General features: G+C 33.8%; 1 long non-coding RNA gene across 1 annotated transcript in view; it reads left to right on the top strand.

Moving 5' to 3' along the window:
- LOC135969816 (uncharacterized) overlaps positions 1 to 15,893 on the top strand; it is a 107,237-nt gene that overhangs the window by 62,934 nt on the left and 28,410 nt on the right. The window contains exon 2 of the long non-coding RNA XR_010585223.1: positions 10,440 to 10,512. This is a non-coding gene — a long non-coding RNA (uncharacterized lncRNA). The remainder of the gene's footprint in view (positions 1 to 10,439; positions 10,513 to 15,893) is intronic.

Below are 15,893 nucleotides of genomic sequence, written 5' to 3'. Positions count from 1 at the left end.
AGGGCAGTGGCTATTCACAGGCACAATCACTTCACACTACAGCTTTGTACACAACCCTGGCCTCAAGCAATCCTCCCACTTCAGCTTCCTGAGTATTTGTGACTACAGGCCCATGCAAAACACTGGGTTTTATTCCTCTTACTTGTACAATTTAACCCATTAGTATGCAAGGTGATTATTGATAGGTACAGATGTATTACTGCCATTTAAAAAATTTTCTAATTGTTTTATAGATTCTTTCTTTTTACCTGTCCTCGTATTTGGTTAAATAATTCTCTCTAGTAGTGTGTTTTGAATTTTTTTTAATTTTTATTTTTAATGTAGCTATTAAAGGTTTTTGCTTTTGCTTTGTGGATACCATGAAGCTAACAAGTAATATCTCATAGATATAACAGCTTAAAATAACTTGTTATATGTCTGAGATGTTATTAACTCTGATCTTAATGTTTTTAAAAAAAGGACTCTACAATTTGACCTCACTCCCTCCAATATTTTGAATTTTTATGTCACAATTTACCTATTTTTAATGTTGCATATTTCTTAACAAATATTTTAATTTTTACTATTTCTAATAATTTTGTATTTTAATCTTTATGTTAAAGATATAAATGATTCATACACAATCATTGCAGTATTAGAGTATTCTTTATTTGACTCTACCAATTTTTATCAGTGAGTTTTATACTTTCAAAATATTTGTATGTGTGTGTGACTCATTAGCATCCTTTTCTTTAAGCTTTCTTTCTTTCCTTTACCATTTTTTATAAGACAGATTTGGAGTTAAAAAACAAATAAAACTCCCTCAGCTTTTGTTTGTCTGGAAAAATGTTTATATCTCCTTCACATCTGAAGGATGGATTTGCTGACTAAAGTATTCTTGGCTGGCAGTTTGGTTGCTTTTTTTTCCTTTAGTGCTTTGAATATATCATAGCACTGTCTCCTGGATGGTAAGGTTTCCGCTAATAAATCCACTAATAGTTATATTGGCATTCTTTTGTATGCCATGTGTTTTTATCACTTGGCTGCTTTAAAATTTTTTTTTTTTTTGGTAATTTGATTATTTTATGTTTTGTTGTATTTCTCTCAGGATTTAATTTTCTTGGAGACCTCTCTGCATCCTATATATGTGTGTTGGTATCTAACACAGGTTAATGCAGTTTTCAGTCATTATTCCTTTAAATGTGCTTACTGGACCTTTCCCTTTGTCTTCTTCTTCTGTTGATTCTATTATAAAAACATTTGATCTCTTATTTGTGTCCTATAATTCCCATAGATGTTCTTCATTCTTTTTTATTCTTTTGTCTTTTTCTCCTCTGACTGGATAATTTAAAATCTGCCTTTCTGCTTACTGATTCTTTCTTTCTACTTGATAAATTATTCTGTTAAAATTTTCTGTTAAATTTTTTATTGCAGTCATTGTATTATTCATTTCTAGGATTTCTACTGTGTTCTTATTAGTTTCTACTTATTTATTGATCTCACTTTTTTCAAATATTGGCTTCCAAACTTCATTAAATTTTCCATCTGTATATTTTTAAACTTTACCGAACTTCTGTATGAATATTATTCTGTCTTACTGGTCAGTCATTGCATAGATCTCTATTTATTTGGGATTCATTATTTGAGGTTTATTTATTTCCTTTTGAGAAATTATACGTCCCTGATTATCCATAATCTTTGTATTCTTATGCTGTGACCTGCATATGTGAAGAGACAGGTTCCTTTTTGGTCCTGCACAGATTTATTAGCAGACAGAGAGCTATTGTCTAGGCTGTGGTCCTGGAAGCTTCAGCTGGTGATGATCCTGGAGAGGCGAGCTTGTTATAAGTTATCCAGTTGGCTGGGTCACTGCCTTTGCTTTGATATTGAATGGAGTTACTATCTGGTTCTGCTGACCAGTGAGACCATTGGTTGGACTCTGCTATTAGGTGGTATGCTGGCTCATACTTCAGTGGCTTCTGGTTAGACCCGGCACAATATATATTCCCTGGATGGTCAGTTTTGCTATTTGAAATCTGCACTTGAGCAGGGCTGCAGGTTGGACTCTAAGAATAGGTGGAGTCACTACTCTGAACAGGCAGGACCTTAGGTTGTGCTCCTTACAAACGCACAATTTGAGATTGCCTCCTTGTCTGGGTGGAGCTGTGGGGTGGGCTTTTGGCTTAGTTGAGTGGCTGTTTGACTTCCCAGATCAAGTAGGACTAGCCTCTAAGTTTCTTCAAAATGTACAGAAATGGGAGTCTCTCTGCCTAGTTGGGATTGTTCTGTGGGCTGTTTGACTGTGTGGGGTCACTGCTTGCCTTCCTGGGTCAAACCAGTCTGGCTCCTTTTGCTTCTCTGAAATCTGCAAAGACAGGAATCTCTCTGCCTGGGTGGGGTCATTGGCCAGGCTTTTTGGCCATGTGGCACCTCTGATTACCTTCCCAGATCAAACATGTGTAGCTCCTTCACATCTCTGAAATCTGTGAAGACATGAGTCTCCCTGACTGGACAGGTTTGTGGTTGGTTCTGGAGTTGGCTGGGGAGACTCGTCTAAGGGCTCACTCTGTGTGAGCTAGATTGTGTTTCCTACCATGCTCTTAAAGGTGACAAGCTTAGCTCTGTAAGTGTGCTAAGAGGTTGGTTGATGCCTCTGACCAAGTGCTACAGCTGACGGGATGCGGTGGGAACACCAAAATCCTTGTCATTTCCTTTGTTTTACTCCTGGGTGATCAAGCATGCCATTTCTCCTAGTATTCCTCATTAAGTGAGACCACAGTGCACTTCCTGAGAAGTTTTTCAGAATGCTAGTGAAGTCGGATAACTGTTTGAAGTTCATTTTTCCCCTCATAGAAACTGTGAGCCCAGGAAAATCTTTATCTGGTGCTATGCTACTTTGGTAGAAGGGGAGGTGGGGGTGCAGTAGGAGTGAGACCATTCGTCTTAGCCATCAAATTTAGATTTTGTTTAGTTCTGCGTACTGCACAGGTGTCTCAGGCTTGTTTCCAGATGCCGAGGTTTTCGAAAGGATGTTCTGTCTGTCGACAGTTGCTAGTTGAACGTTCTTTTAGAGGAATGGGGGTCAAGGATTTTTCTTTGCCATATTGCTGACATTCTTAAGTTTGAATTAATAATGATTTTATTTTAATGTCAACTCTGAATAACTGATATTTATTTTTTTAAATATTGTTTAAGAAAACATATGAAATCACAAGCAGGCTTATCATGAAAATATTTTTAAAATCATTATTAGTCAAGATCTATGGAAGAAGCAAGAGATCATTTTTTTCCTAGTATTTATAATTCTTGTCTTTAAGGGTTTTTTTCTATTATTCATAGTGATGATAGTTTTGACTGAAATATGATTTCAAGTCTTATTTATAAATATTTTAAGGCATGACCAGGCCTGAATATGTTTTCTACTGCCCAACATAGAAGCAAATTTTGATTAAATCTAAAAACTTTTAATAATGAGAGAAATGATGATATGTCATGCACGTAGGAATTATATACTATGTAATCAGTATACTGGAACCCTCGTTCAAATGATTATGCAAATTTAAACTTTATTTAAATAAGTAAATAAGAAAAAATTTTAAAAGTGAGATTTCATTTAGTTCCAGAATTATTCTTATTGTAATATTACTATATTTTTAAAATTCCTATATATTATGATAATATTTATCCTGATGATACTGATTGTTATGAAAATAAATAAAATGTATTTCTGGATATGTCAGTGTGACTCCAGCGATTTATAGTTGTGTTTGTGTTTTTTTCTAAAAGGATTTGAACAACTTGCAAATATACTATGCTAGACACACTAAGATAAACAAGCAAAATCAAGTAAGACCATATGTAAAATTGTATAATTTTTTATTGCAAAGTTTATTGCATTTAAAGCACTAAAATAGCTTTTGAAAAACATTATATTTTATTTCACATACTTTTTCATGTTCTTATTAAAAACATGATCTATTCATTTCAAACAGAATTATCTTGAAACTGAATATATAGATGTACTATATTTATCTAGAGAGACTCTTGTGATATTGAGCACTATGGTATAATAACTTTCCAATGTTTTATGTAATTTTAATTGAAGGAGAATATACATACAAAAACTTTAAAGAAGTTATTGTAAATGTACAAATTGATGGATTTTCATAAAATGAGTTCTCCTTATAGCCATCAGCTAGATCAAGAAATAAAGCATCACTAACCCCCAGAAGCTACCCTCAGCTTCCTTCCAAGTCACTAAAATTCTCCAACAAGTTGATAATCCTTCTGATGTTCAACACTAAGTACTTTGCATATTTGTGTATAGTCTGCAAGATGGAATTTTACTGTATAGATTATTTCGCATCTGGCGTTTTTTACTTAGTGAGATATCCAAACAATAGTTAATTTTCATCATTGTTATGAAATATTTTATTACATGAAAATACAAACAAAGTGTGTGTCTGTGTTTGTGATCTACTATAAATGTTGAGTTTTCAGGTTTTCTTTGGCTATTATAAGCAATCTTCACAGTTGAACAACATCTGCTATTGTCTTTTTTATTTTATTCATCCTAGTGTTTGTGTACTAAAATTTAATCGTGATTTTATCTTGCAGGTCTCTGTTAACTAATGAGGTAGAGCATGTTTTCCTGTGTTGTAGCTGATCCAGTTTTCTGGTGTTTGCATTTTTGATCTGTTCAGTTATCTGACTGTTATGGGTTGAATTGTGTTCCTCAAAAATTCGCGTGTTGAGTTCCTAGCCCCCAGAACCTCAGAATGAGACTTTCTTTGGGAGTAAGGTCATTGCAGATGTAGTCAGGTAAAATGAGGTCATACTGAAGTAGGGTGGGCTCTAATATAATATACTTGATGTCCTTATTGAAAGGGAAAGTTTAATTTCTGACACACAGACACATAGGGAGAATACCATGTGACGATTAAAGAAGACATTGGGATGCCGTAGCTGAAGTCAACAAATGCCACACATTGCCAGCCAACCACCAGTAGCTAGGAAAAAGACATGAAACTGTTTTTTTTTCTTCATAGCCCTTAGAAGGAACAACCCTGTGACACATTGATCTTGGATTTCTAACCTCCAAAACTGAGACAATGCATTTCTGTTGTTTAAGCCACTCTGTCTGTGGTTATTTGTTGCAACAGTTGTAACAAACTGATGGACTGTTATTTACTGATTTGTAAGAATACTGTATATATTCTGGATGTAAGTTATTTTTCAGTAATTTAAACTGTAAATTAGTCTGTGATTTGTCTATTCATTCTTTTAATGGTGCATCTTGATGAATAAAAGTGATTAAGATTAATGTAGGTTAAACGTTCATATTTTACTACATGGTTTATATATTTTTGTCCTGTTTAAAAAATATTTGCTTATTCCTAGATCATAAAGATTGAAATATATTTTCTTCTAGAAAATAGTATTTTTCTTTTATATTTGAGTCTACAATGCACTGAGAATTGAGTTTTGTGAATACAATGATGTAAGAGTCACGATTTACATTTTTGATGTTTAATTGGCTCAGTATCAAAAATAAATTCTTCCCCATTTCAATATATATCACATTTTTATGTGGCTCCATAAGTCACACAAAAGACTCCAAAGCCTTTTTCTGGCACTTTATAATATTCTTGTCTAGGTGTCTATTTCTAAGTTAATTGTATATTATCATACTTAATATATATGTATATTTGATAATTATATCTGAGAATAAAAGTTCTTCAGCTTCTTTAATACTTCTGCAAGATTTCTCAAACTATTATTGGCTCTATTTTTCATATAAGTTTCAAAAACAGCTTATCTAGTTTTGCCAAGAAACCTGCTGGGATTTTTGTTGGAGTTGCATTGAATCAATATATTAATTAGGAGAGATTACATGTTTACAATACTGACTTTTCCAAACCTTGAACCTTGAACAGTGTATTTGTTTAGAGAGTCTTTAATTGATGGTATTTACATTTTGTAGTTCATATTGAAAGGTTATTGCTCTTCTTCTGTTAGATATATTACTATGTATTTTATCTTTCTAATGCTATTGAAAACGTTTCATTTTTATCTTCTATTTTCCATGTTTTTCCTTATAGTGAGAATTACATTTAATTTTTGTCCTTGCTAAATTTCCTTACTAATTATTATTATTTGTCTATAATTTTAAAAAATCCTATATATGCTATATGTAGAAGAAACACAGTTTATTTATTGCCTTCCAATCTTAATGCCACTCTCTTTTTAAAATGTCTTTTCTTATCACACTATGACTTCCAGTACCATGTTGATAGACTACAAAATAGTTTTCAAAATCCATAAAATTTTCTCAGATTAAAAATGCATGTACAATTTTTTTAGTAAATGTTCTCTCATTTGCTTTCATTCACAGTGCAGTCATTTAAAATAGTACACCTAGTAACCTTGGCTCTTCACTCCCTAATCATTCTGCAACTGAACACATACGGACTTCCTCTATCCTATTTCAGTGACACTATAAATGCTACCTGCCACTCTCTAATTCACACTCTATTGTATAATTTTCATTTCAATTCTCTGTTGTAACTGTAATCCTTTTGGAAGTTTTTGTTTATTGCCTTGTATGAAGCCACTCATAATGTTTATTGCCATTAGTTTTTATAACAGGAGTTTTGGAATCAGGAAAGGCTTATATTTGTGTCTATAAGGAGTTTCTTATTTAACCCTTTTAAATTCTCTAAGTCTAATTCTTTTATCTTCTAATATATACTTACAAGACTTTTGTAGGAAAGAAATACACGTAAAGTGCTTAGTACATGGCCAGGAGCATGATTAAGGAAAAATAAATTATAGTTTTTTGAAGTATCTATGTCTATCCTTGTGCTCTTCAAAATTAGGTTTTCCTGCAGGTTTTCTTTTAGAAATGTATTCTCATTCGAGTCACCTATCTTGAGTAATATCTTATTGTTGCCTTTTAAAATTTAGCTTAAGCTTTATCCCCTTTATTCTTCTTGAGCAAATCTAACATATTTTCTTCCATCATGTTTTCATAGTATTCTCACTTATCACTTCCCATGCTTTACATTCTAATAACATACACTTATTTCCTCAAACTTGAATGTGAGTTTTTTATTTGAAAGAAAAACTGTGTTTCATTTCTATAATGAAAATGTTGGGACTTGAGTTTTCATAAAGTCATTTAACCTTCCATTTGCAGATACATTTTTTTTCAGAGCATCACTATGTGGCTGCTTAAATTCATTGCAAGGATTTTATTATTATCATTCAGGTAAATTATAAGGTGGAAGTATATTGGGGGTAACATAATTATCCAGAAAAGTATAAAGGTAGAATAATACACACACTTTAATATAGACTTACCATTTATATCCATTTCCTACTCCATTCTCCCTTCCCTTCCCTTCCCTTCCCTTCCTTTCCCTTCCCTTCCCTCCCCTCCCCTCCCCTCCCCTCCTCCCTCCCTCCCTGCCTCCCTCCCTTCTCCCTTCTCTCTCTCTCGCTCTCTTTCTCTCTTTCTCTCTTTTTCCCTTTCTCTCTTTCTCTCTTTCTTTCTTTCTTTATTCCCTAGTAGCTGGGATTACAGGCGTGCACCAGCACGCCGGGCTAATTTTGTATTTTTAGTAGAGACAGGGTTTCTCCGTGTTGGTCAGGGTGATCTCGAACTCCCGACTTCAGGTGATCTGCCCGCCTCGGCCTCCCAAAGTGCTGTAATTTGGCCTCCCAAATTACAGGCATGAGCCACCGCTCCCAGCCGTCATTTGTTGTCTTATATGTAAATATCCGTTTCCAGTTTTTAAAATTTTTTTAACATTATTATTCTGGTTCATTTTTAATTGTCGTGGGTACATAGTAGGTGTATATATTATTGGGGTACATGACCTATTTTGATACAGGTATAAAATAGGTAATATTCACCTCAGGGTAAATGGGGTATCCATTGCCTAGAGCATTTATTTTTTCTTTGTGTTACAAAAAACTCTAATTATACTCTCTTAGTTACTTTAGGATCCACAATAAATCATTGTTGACTGTAGTTACCTTGTTATGCTATCAAATCTGGATCTCATTCATTCTATTTAACTATATTTTTGTACCCATTTACCGTTCCCACTCTCCTCCCGCTCTCCTCTACCCTTCACTACTCTTCCCCAGCCTCTGGTCACCATCATTCTACTCTCTGACTCCATGAGTTCAATTGTTTTAACTTTTAGCTCCCACAAATAAGTAAGAGCATGTGAAGTTTGTCTTTCTGTGACTGGCTTATTCCACTTAACATAATAATCTGCAGTTCCATTTGTGTTGTTGCAAATGACAGGATCTCATCTTTTCATTATTATGGCTAAATAGTACTCCATTGTGTGTATGATCACATTTTCTTTATCTGTTCATCTGGTGATGGACAGTTAGTTTGCCTCCAAATCTTAGCTGTTGTGAATAGTGCTGCAGTAAACATGGAAATGAAGATACCTCTTTGATATGCTGATTTTCTTCCTTTGGGGCATATACTTAGCAGTGGGATTCTAGATCATATAGTGGTTATATTTTTATTTTTTTGAGGAATCACCACATTGTTCTTCATAGTGGTTGTACTAACTTACATTTTCGTCAACAGTGTATGCGGGTTTCTTTTTCTCCACATCCTCACCAGCATTTGTAATTGCCTGTCTTTTGAGTAAAAGCCATTTTAAGTGGGATAAGATGGTATCTCATTGTAGTTTTGATTTTTGTTTCTTTTTTTGTTTTGAGACAGGGTTTCACTCTGCAGGGCAGGCTGGAGTGTAGTGGAACAATCATGGCTCCCTTGCAGCCTTGATTTCCTGGGTTTGGATGATTCTCCCATTTCAGCCCCACAAGTATCTGGGACTACAGGTGCATACCATCATGCCCCATTAATTACTGTTTTTTGGTAGAGACAGGGTTTCACCATGTTGCTCAGACTGGTCTTGAACTGCTGGGCTCAAGCAATCCACCTGCTTCAGTCTCCCAAAGTGCTGGGATTACAAGTGTGAGCCAACACACCCAGCCTCATCATAGTTTTGATTTGCATTTCTCTGATGATCAGTGGTGTTGAGCACCTTTTCATACACCTGTTTGTCATTTGCATGTCTTCTTCTGGGAAATGTATATTGATGAAACTAGACCCCTATCTCTTGCCATATACAAAAACCAAATCAAAATGGAATAAGACTTAAATCTAAAACCTCAAACTATAAAATTACTAAAAGAAAACTTTAGGGAAACTCTTCAAGGTATTAGAGTGGGCAAATATTTTTCAAGTAATATTCCACAAGCACAGGAAACAGAAAGGTGGACAAATAAGATCACATCAAGTTAAAAAGTTACACATCAAAGGAAATAATCAACAAAGTTAACAGACAACATACGGAATGGGAGAAAATATTTGCAGACTATTCCTCTGGCAAGGGATTAATACCCAGAATACAAAGGAAGCTCAAATTACTCAATATAAAAAAATCTAATAATTTGATTAATAAATGGTCAAAAGGTTATTGGCTTTTGACATCACAGAGGTTTTTAAATTTTAAGAGTCAAAATCTAATATTCAAAAGCATTTAGCAAATTTCTTCATTAAGTTTTGAAAACTTTTTGTAGCTTCATATATGAATATGTCCGTCATATTAAATGTTTCCTTTCATATTTTAAAACATACTAATTGTTATTGTTGATTCGTTGAAATGCTACTACTTTTATATTTTGATACAATTACTCTGCTAAATACATCTTAGTTTAAAGATTGATTTTCTTTTAGTTTCTGCATCATTATGAGATTTATATTAAAAATTTACCAGCTTGTTTTCATTTTCTACTTTTTGTTACTCTATTGTTTTGTCGTATTTCTTCAGGTAAGACTTCCAGTACCCTGTAGATTATTAGTGACATCAGTGGGCAAGCTAGCACTTTGCATATACTAGGAAAATGACTGCATTTCCCTTCTTTAAGGATGATTTTGCTTGGATTTTTGAGAAGTTTATCAAGTTGCTATAATCTGTCACATTTGATACGTTTTTCTCAGATGCTTTTTCTGAATCTACCAAGAGTTTTTTTCCTGTAATCAATTAATGTGGAGAATTCAAATGATAACTTAAAAATATCAACCTATTTTGCGTTCCTAGGGTAAATTGTACTAGTTAATTATTTTGTAAGCTTTAAATTTTTATTTTGTAAATAATAAATAGCTTTCTGTATAACAAATAGGACTATCTATATCCCATATATTTCCCTAAAATTAGATTTTAAAATACATGGAACATGTACATTGTCAGGGGAAAAATTTAGACTATGGATTTGGTTTTTGAAACGCTATTTTTTTGTTGTAATTTTTCATTACTCATAAATCACTGTTACACTCTTAGTAATTGTATTACTTTGCTTCAGCTGAATAACAAATTACCAGAAACTTATTAGGTTAAAACATCACACATTTTCTTATCTTACAGCTTCCATCAACCAGGAGTCTGTATATGGTTTACCTGGTTCCTCTGCTCAGGATATCCAAAGGCTGTGGTCAAGGTATGTGCGGAGACATATTCTCATAAGAGATCTAACTGGGGGAAATTAAGCTTTCAAGTTTCTTGGGTTGGTGGCAAAATTCATTTTCTTATTGGTGAATAACTTATGGCAGCTTGGTTTTTCAGTGCAAGTAGGACAGAGGCTCTTTCACCTTACGAGGGCTGCAATCCCTCTTTTAAGAACTTTAACCTGTTTGAATTAGACCCATCCAATATAATCTCCTCTTAATTAACTCAAAATCCGCTGATTTGGGATTTTGGTTATATTTGCAACATTCTCTTGTCTTTGCCCTATTCTACCAGCTGGAAGTGACTGCTTCTGCTTCACATCAGGGGAGGAGACTTTATAAAGGTGTTGCTCATTAGGGTATATCCACCACAAGATGTGCCTGTATGAAAATGATTTGTGTAGGATATGTGCAGAAGTGTCTCATTTTAATATTTCTAATACAAATGTATTTAAATATTTTGTCTTTGTTTCTCATCCATCTTGCTGCTGGTTGATCCATTTTATTGAAAGTTCAAAGACATAGATTATTGCTTTAGTTGATATTTGATATGACAGTTTTTATAAGAAAATCATTATATAATTATGAGAGTGCATCATTTTCCTACTCATATAAAAACAACAGTTTCCTTTGGGACTTACAAATTTGAGATGAGAGATTGGATCTTTTTTAAAAAATAGAATTTATTCTTTTAGAACACTTTGAGGTTCACAGCAAAACTGGGTGGAAAATACAGAGAATTCCTATGTAAGACTTGCCCCTTCACATTCACAAACTTCTTCATCATCTACATTCAGCACAACAGGAGTGAATTTGTTACTATTGATCAATGTACATTGACACATCATTATCATACGTAGTCCATCATTTACACTAGTGTTTACTCTTGGTGTTACATATTCTGTTTTTTTCCATCAAATGTATAATGATGAGTATGCACCATTGTAGAACCATACAGAATAGTTTCACTGTCCTAAAATCCTCTCTGCTCTGCCTATCACAGCTCCTCTTTTCCCCTGCAACCACTGAGTTTCTTACTGTCTCCACAGTTTTTTCTTTTCAAGATTGTCATATCATTTGAATCATACAGCACGTAATCTTTTCTGATTGCCTTATTTCACTTAGTAATTTGCATTAAAGATTCCTCCATATCTCTGCATGGCTTGTTAGCTCATTTCTTTTTAGTGCTGAAAAATAATCCATTGTCTGGGTGTGCCAGTTTATTTGTAGCAGTTTGTTCAGCTACCAAAGGAATCCTAGTTGCGTCCAAGTTTCAACAATTATGAAAAACTGTTCATAAATGTCCCTATGCAGGTTTATGTGTGAGCATACGTTTTTAACTCATTTGAGTAAATAGTAAGGAGAGCTATTGCTAGATTGTATGGTAAGATTATGTCTAATTTTGTAAACTGCCAAATTATACAAATTATTCTCCAAACTTGCTGTAGCATTTTGCATTTCCACCAGCAATGAACGAGAGTTCCTATTGCTCTGCATCCTCATCAGCATTTAGTATTGTGTTCTGGATTCTGGTCATTCTAATAGGCGTATAATGACGTCTGATTGTTGTTTTACTTTGCCATACTCTAATGACATATGATGTTGAATATCTTTTCATATACTTATTTTCCATCATATTCCTTCTTTGATGAGCCATCTATTTGGGTCTTTTGTCCATTTATTAACATCTTTATTCCTGTTCTTGTTAAGTTTTAAAAGTTGTTTGTAGATTTTTGGAAAACAGTCATTTATCAGATGAGTCTTTTGCAAATATTTTTTTCCAGTCTGTGGCTGGTCTTTTCATTTTCTTAACATTTCATTTTACAGAGCAGTTTTGATTTTAATTAAGTTCAGATTGTTGGTGATTTATTTCACAGATTGTGCCTTTGATATTATATCTAAAAAGTCATTCCCATGCCCCAGCTCATCTAGATTTTCTCTTATGTTATATTCCAGAAGTTTTACATTTTTTGTTTTACATTTAGATCTATATTCCATTTTGAGCTCATTTTTGTGAAGCGTTTCCAGATTATTATTTTTTTTTCATGTGAATGCCTAGTTGTGCCAGCACCACTTGTTGAAAAGACTATTTTTTCTTCACTGTATTGTCTTTTCTTCTTTATCAAAGATGAGTTGACTGTGTTTATGTGGGTCAGTTTATAGATTCACTATTCTGTTCTATTTATATAGTTGCCTAATAAAAAAAGAGTCATCACAATATGGCACAATTTAGCCTTTACTTATGGGCACAGACAGTTTGTGTTTTTGGAGAATGGACTCTCCATAGCAGAACTTAAAGAGTTTTTTTTTTTTTTCTTTTGGCGGGTTGTTTTTGAGTTATTAAGTGTAGACATGGTGTGTTCATTAATAGTGAACTAAATGACTCTCAGGTTTTCCTGCCTCCCTTGGAAATTGGCACTTTTTGAGTAAACATTAATTTAAAAATGATCTGGGTCAGGTGCAGTGGCTCATGCTTGTAATCCCAGCACTTTGAGAGGCCAAGGTGAGAGGATTGCTTTAGTACAGAAGTTTGAGACTATCCAAGGCAAGAGTGTGTGAGACTTCATCTCCTTCAAAAATAAAAACTATACTCCAGCTAAAAAAAAAAATAGAAAAAAGAAAGAAAGAAAAAGAAAAAAGAAAAAAGTCTGAATGGCAAAAGACCCAGAATAGCCAACTTATTACTGAAGGAGAGCAAAGTTCTACTAGAATTTAAGACTTACTATAAAACTACAATATTTAAGACAATGTGGTATTAGTAAAAGAACAGACTATCTGTCCATGGCCGTAAATAGAGGCTAAATTGTGCCACAGTGTAACGGCTCTTTTTTTATTAAAATTTCTTTGATATTATAGCAAGGATGTTGCAAAGGATAAATAATGATAAATTTTAATTTTTTTCTTTAATCCTTCAAATTAGTAGTGGTAATATTTATTCAATTCAAATTACCTTTGCTTCCCAAGCTATAAATATATATTCAAGATAAACTTGTACTGAAAAGGTAACTCAAGTAACTTATAATTTTTCCACTTTACAAGTCTCCTTTCTTGATTATAACTATTTTTAGGAGCTATTTTATTTGAGGACTTCACAAAAGTAATTTTTCTATGAATGACTAATGAGAAATTAAAATACTGGATACTCATGCTCTTTTATCACTATGACTTGTGTAGTTAATGAAAACTATCTTATTGTATTTTATTGCAAACATAATGCCATCCACACAATACTTAAGTCAATATGATTGCAATGACATCTCAAAAAACTAAGTCAAAGGAAACAAGTATGCCGTAAAATACTTCTCAGAGTTTCTCGTAAGTGAAAATAGAACTTCATCAATAATTGAATCAATCTGTGTTGTTAAATTCAACTAAAGAATCTGTTGCATACTCCTAACTATAGCTCTTTAATGAACAATAATTTTCAATGCTTTTAGAATTGCTGAGATATCTTTTTTCCATGGTTGTTTAAAATTCACTTGGTTTAATAGTTGTTTAGCTCTTATAATAAGCCTGGTACAGTTCTAAATTCTTTACATATATTGTCTAATCACTTAAAATAAATCCAATTTTTATATAAATGAGAAAAATAAGAACAAAATCAATTAAATAACTTATCTACATAGTAGATCCAGATTTCAATATCTTGATATTCTGCCTCTGGCTTAAAGGAGAAATCTTTTATTTGTATAGCTAAGTAAGCAACTCCCCCATTGTGAACAGACTAGCCCGTCTATTGTATGCAAACTCAAGCATTTCCAGCAACTTCATTTATCCTAAGTTACTACAGTCTCAAAAAGTTTCCTAACTCTAATCACAGTATCTAGAAGACAACTTACAATATTGTCTTACATAATTTCATTACCTTCTATTAGATGTCTCTTCTTTGATCATCTCTAAGGCTATGTTAATTTGGTGCTTTTATTTAGCTTTGATCCATATTACTCAATGGCCCTTCTACACCATGGGGTAATATGAATAGGATAAATGTATCCATGAATAAGAAAAAAATACATTGTCATTATTCCTCTAGATGTTGCCCCTAATTTGGTGTATCACAGCAATACCCAAAGATTAAGATGCAAAGTCTAGGTAAGGAGCGTGCAATCTTTTGGCTTCCATGGGCCACATTGAAGTAGAATTGTTTTAGGCTGCACATAAAATACATTAACATTCCTAATGATAGCTGATGAGCTAAAAAAAAAAAAAAAAAAAAAAAAAAATTGTGAAAAAAAAATTGCCAAAAAAAAACCCACCTCATACTGTTTTAAGAAAGTTCAAGAATTTGTGTTGGGCCACATTCAAAGCCATCCTGGACTACATGCAGCCTGTGAGCCACAGGTTGGACAGGCTTGGTGTAGGGTCAGGAATACAGCCCTCCTGAGATAACTGCATATTCGCTGCTTCACCTTCTGAGGTCTGTAACCTCCACTGCCCAAATACCATAAAATAGCAATTCCACTTACCTTTTATTTCTTATCTCTATTTTCCTGTTTCACATTTTTCGCCATAGAACTTTTCAAAAAGTAATGTCTTATATATTTTGTTGTTTATTTCCATTGTTCTATAAGTTCATCTGGCTTCTCTGAGATGCAGACAAGATGAAATTAGTCATGCAAGAGACCTACCAGGGACAATGCCTTGGAGGGATAACAGAGGGGAACTGGGGAAGTCTGAAAAGTTATCAGACCTTGATGCCAGTTGGCCCTGGGCAAGGGATAAAAAGAACAAAGGAAAGAATGAAACAACTTAGCCTGCTGTATAGACCAAGAGACTTGACAAGGCTATTGTAAAGTTCTTGCGTCAAAATGTCCCATCAAAGAAGCACCATATCACCCTCCTGAACGTGATCACCTTAACACCCTTGCCTCATTCAGTCATTGGCACTGAAAAACAACAGAAAGCATGCCCTTGGCAAAAACGATTAATTTTAGAGCATAAGATCTGTAATTGGCAATTAATTACACTCCTCACAAATGGAGATCTGACAGGCATGCATCAAGTCTGTCTCTACTTATTGAAGTACAGGGGCCTCTTTGTTCATCGTCCTATGCTAAACACCTGCAAGAGCACATGGGTCACAGTAATAATCAATAAATGTATTAGAATGAATGAATTGTCTCTGGCAAAAAAGAAGATGTTTATATTTTCTTTTATATCTTCTTGGAAGTTAGTCTTCTTCCAAGAGCTACCGGTGATCTGAAATTATAGACTACCTTGGGGGATGTCTGAATCCTCTTGAAAACTTACAATAGGGCAAGGAAAATTTTTTAAAGAAGCTATTTGACCAGAAACCAGAGAAGTGTCGTTGCAGAACACAAATTATCCCTAACACCAGTCACTGAAAAGTAATTACACAGGGTTTCAATGGCAA

The sequence above is a fragment of the Macaca fascicularis genome, chromosome 3 (assembly GCF_037993035.2).
Source record: "Macaca fascicularis isolate 582-1 chromosome 3, T2T-MFA8v1.1".
In the NCBI taxonomy this organism is placed as follows: domain Eukaryota; kingdom Metazoa; phylum Chordata; class Mammalia; order Primates; family Cercopithecidae; genus Macaca; species Macaca fascicularis.
Note: the sequence above shows the minus strand (reverse complement) of the source record. Positions and strands in the feature narration are given on the sequence as shown.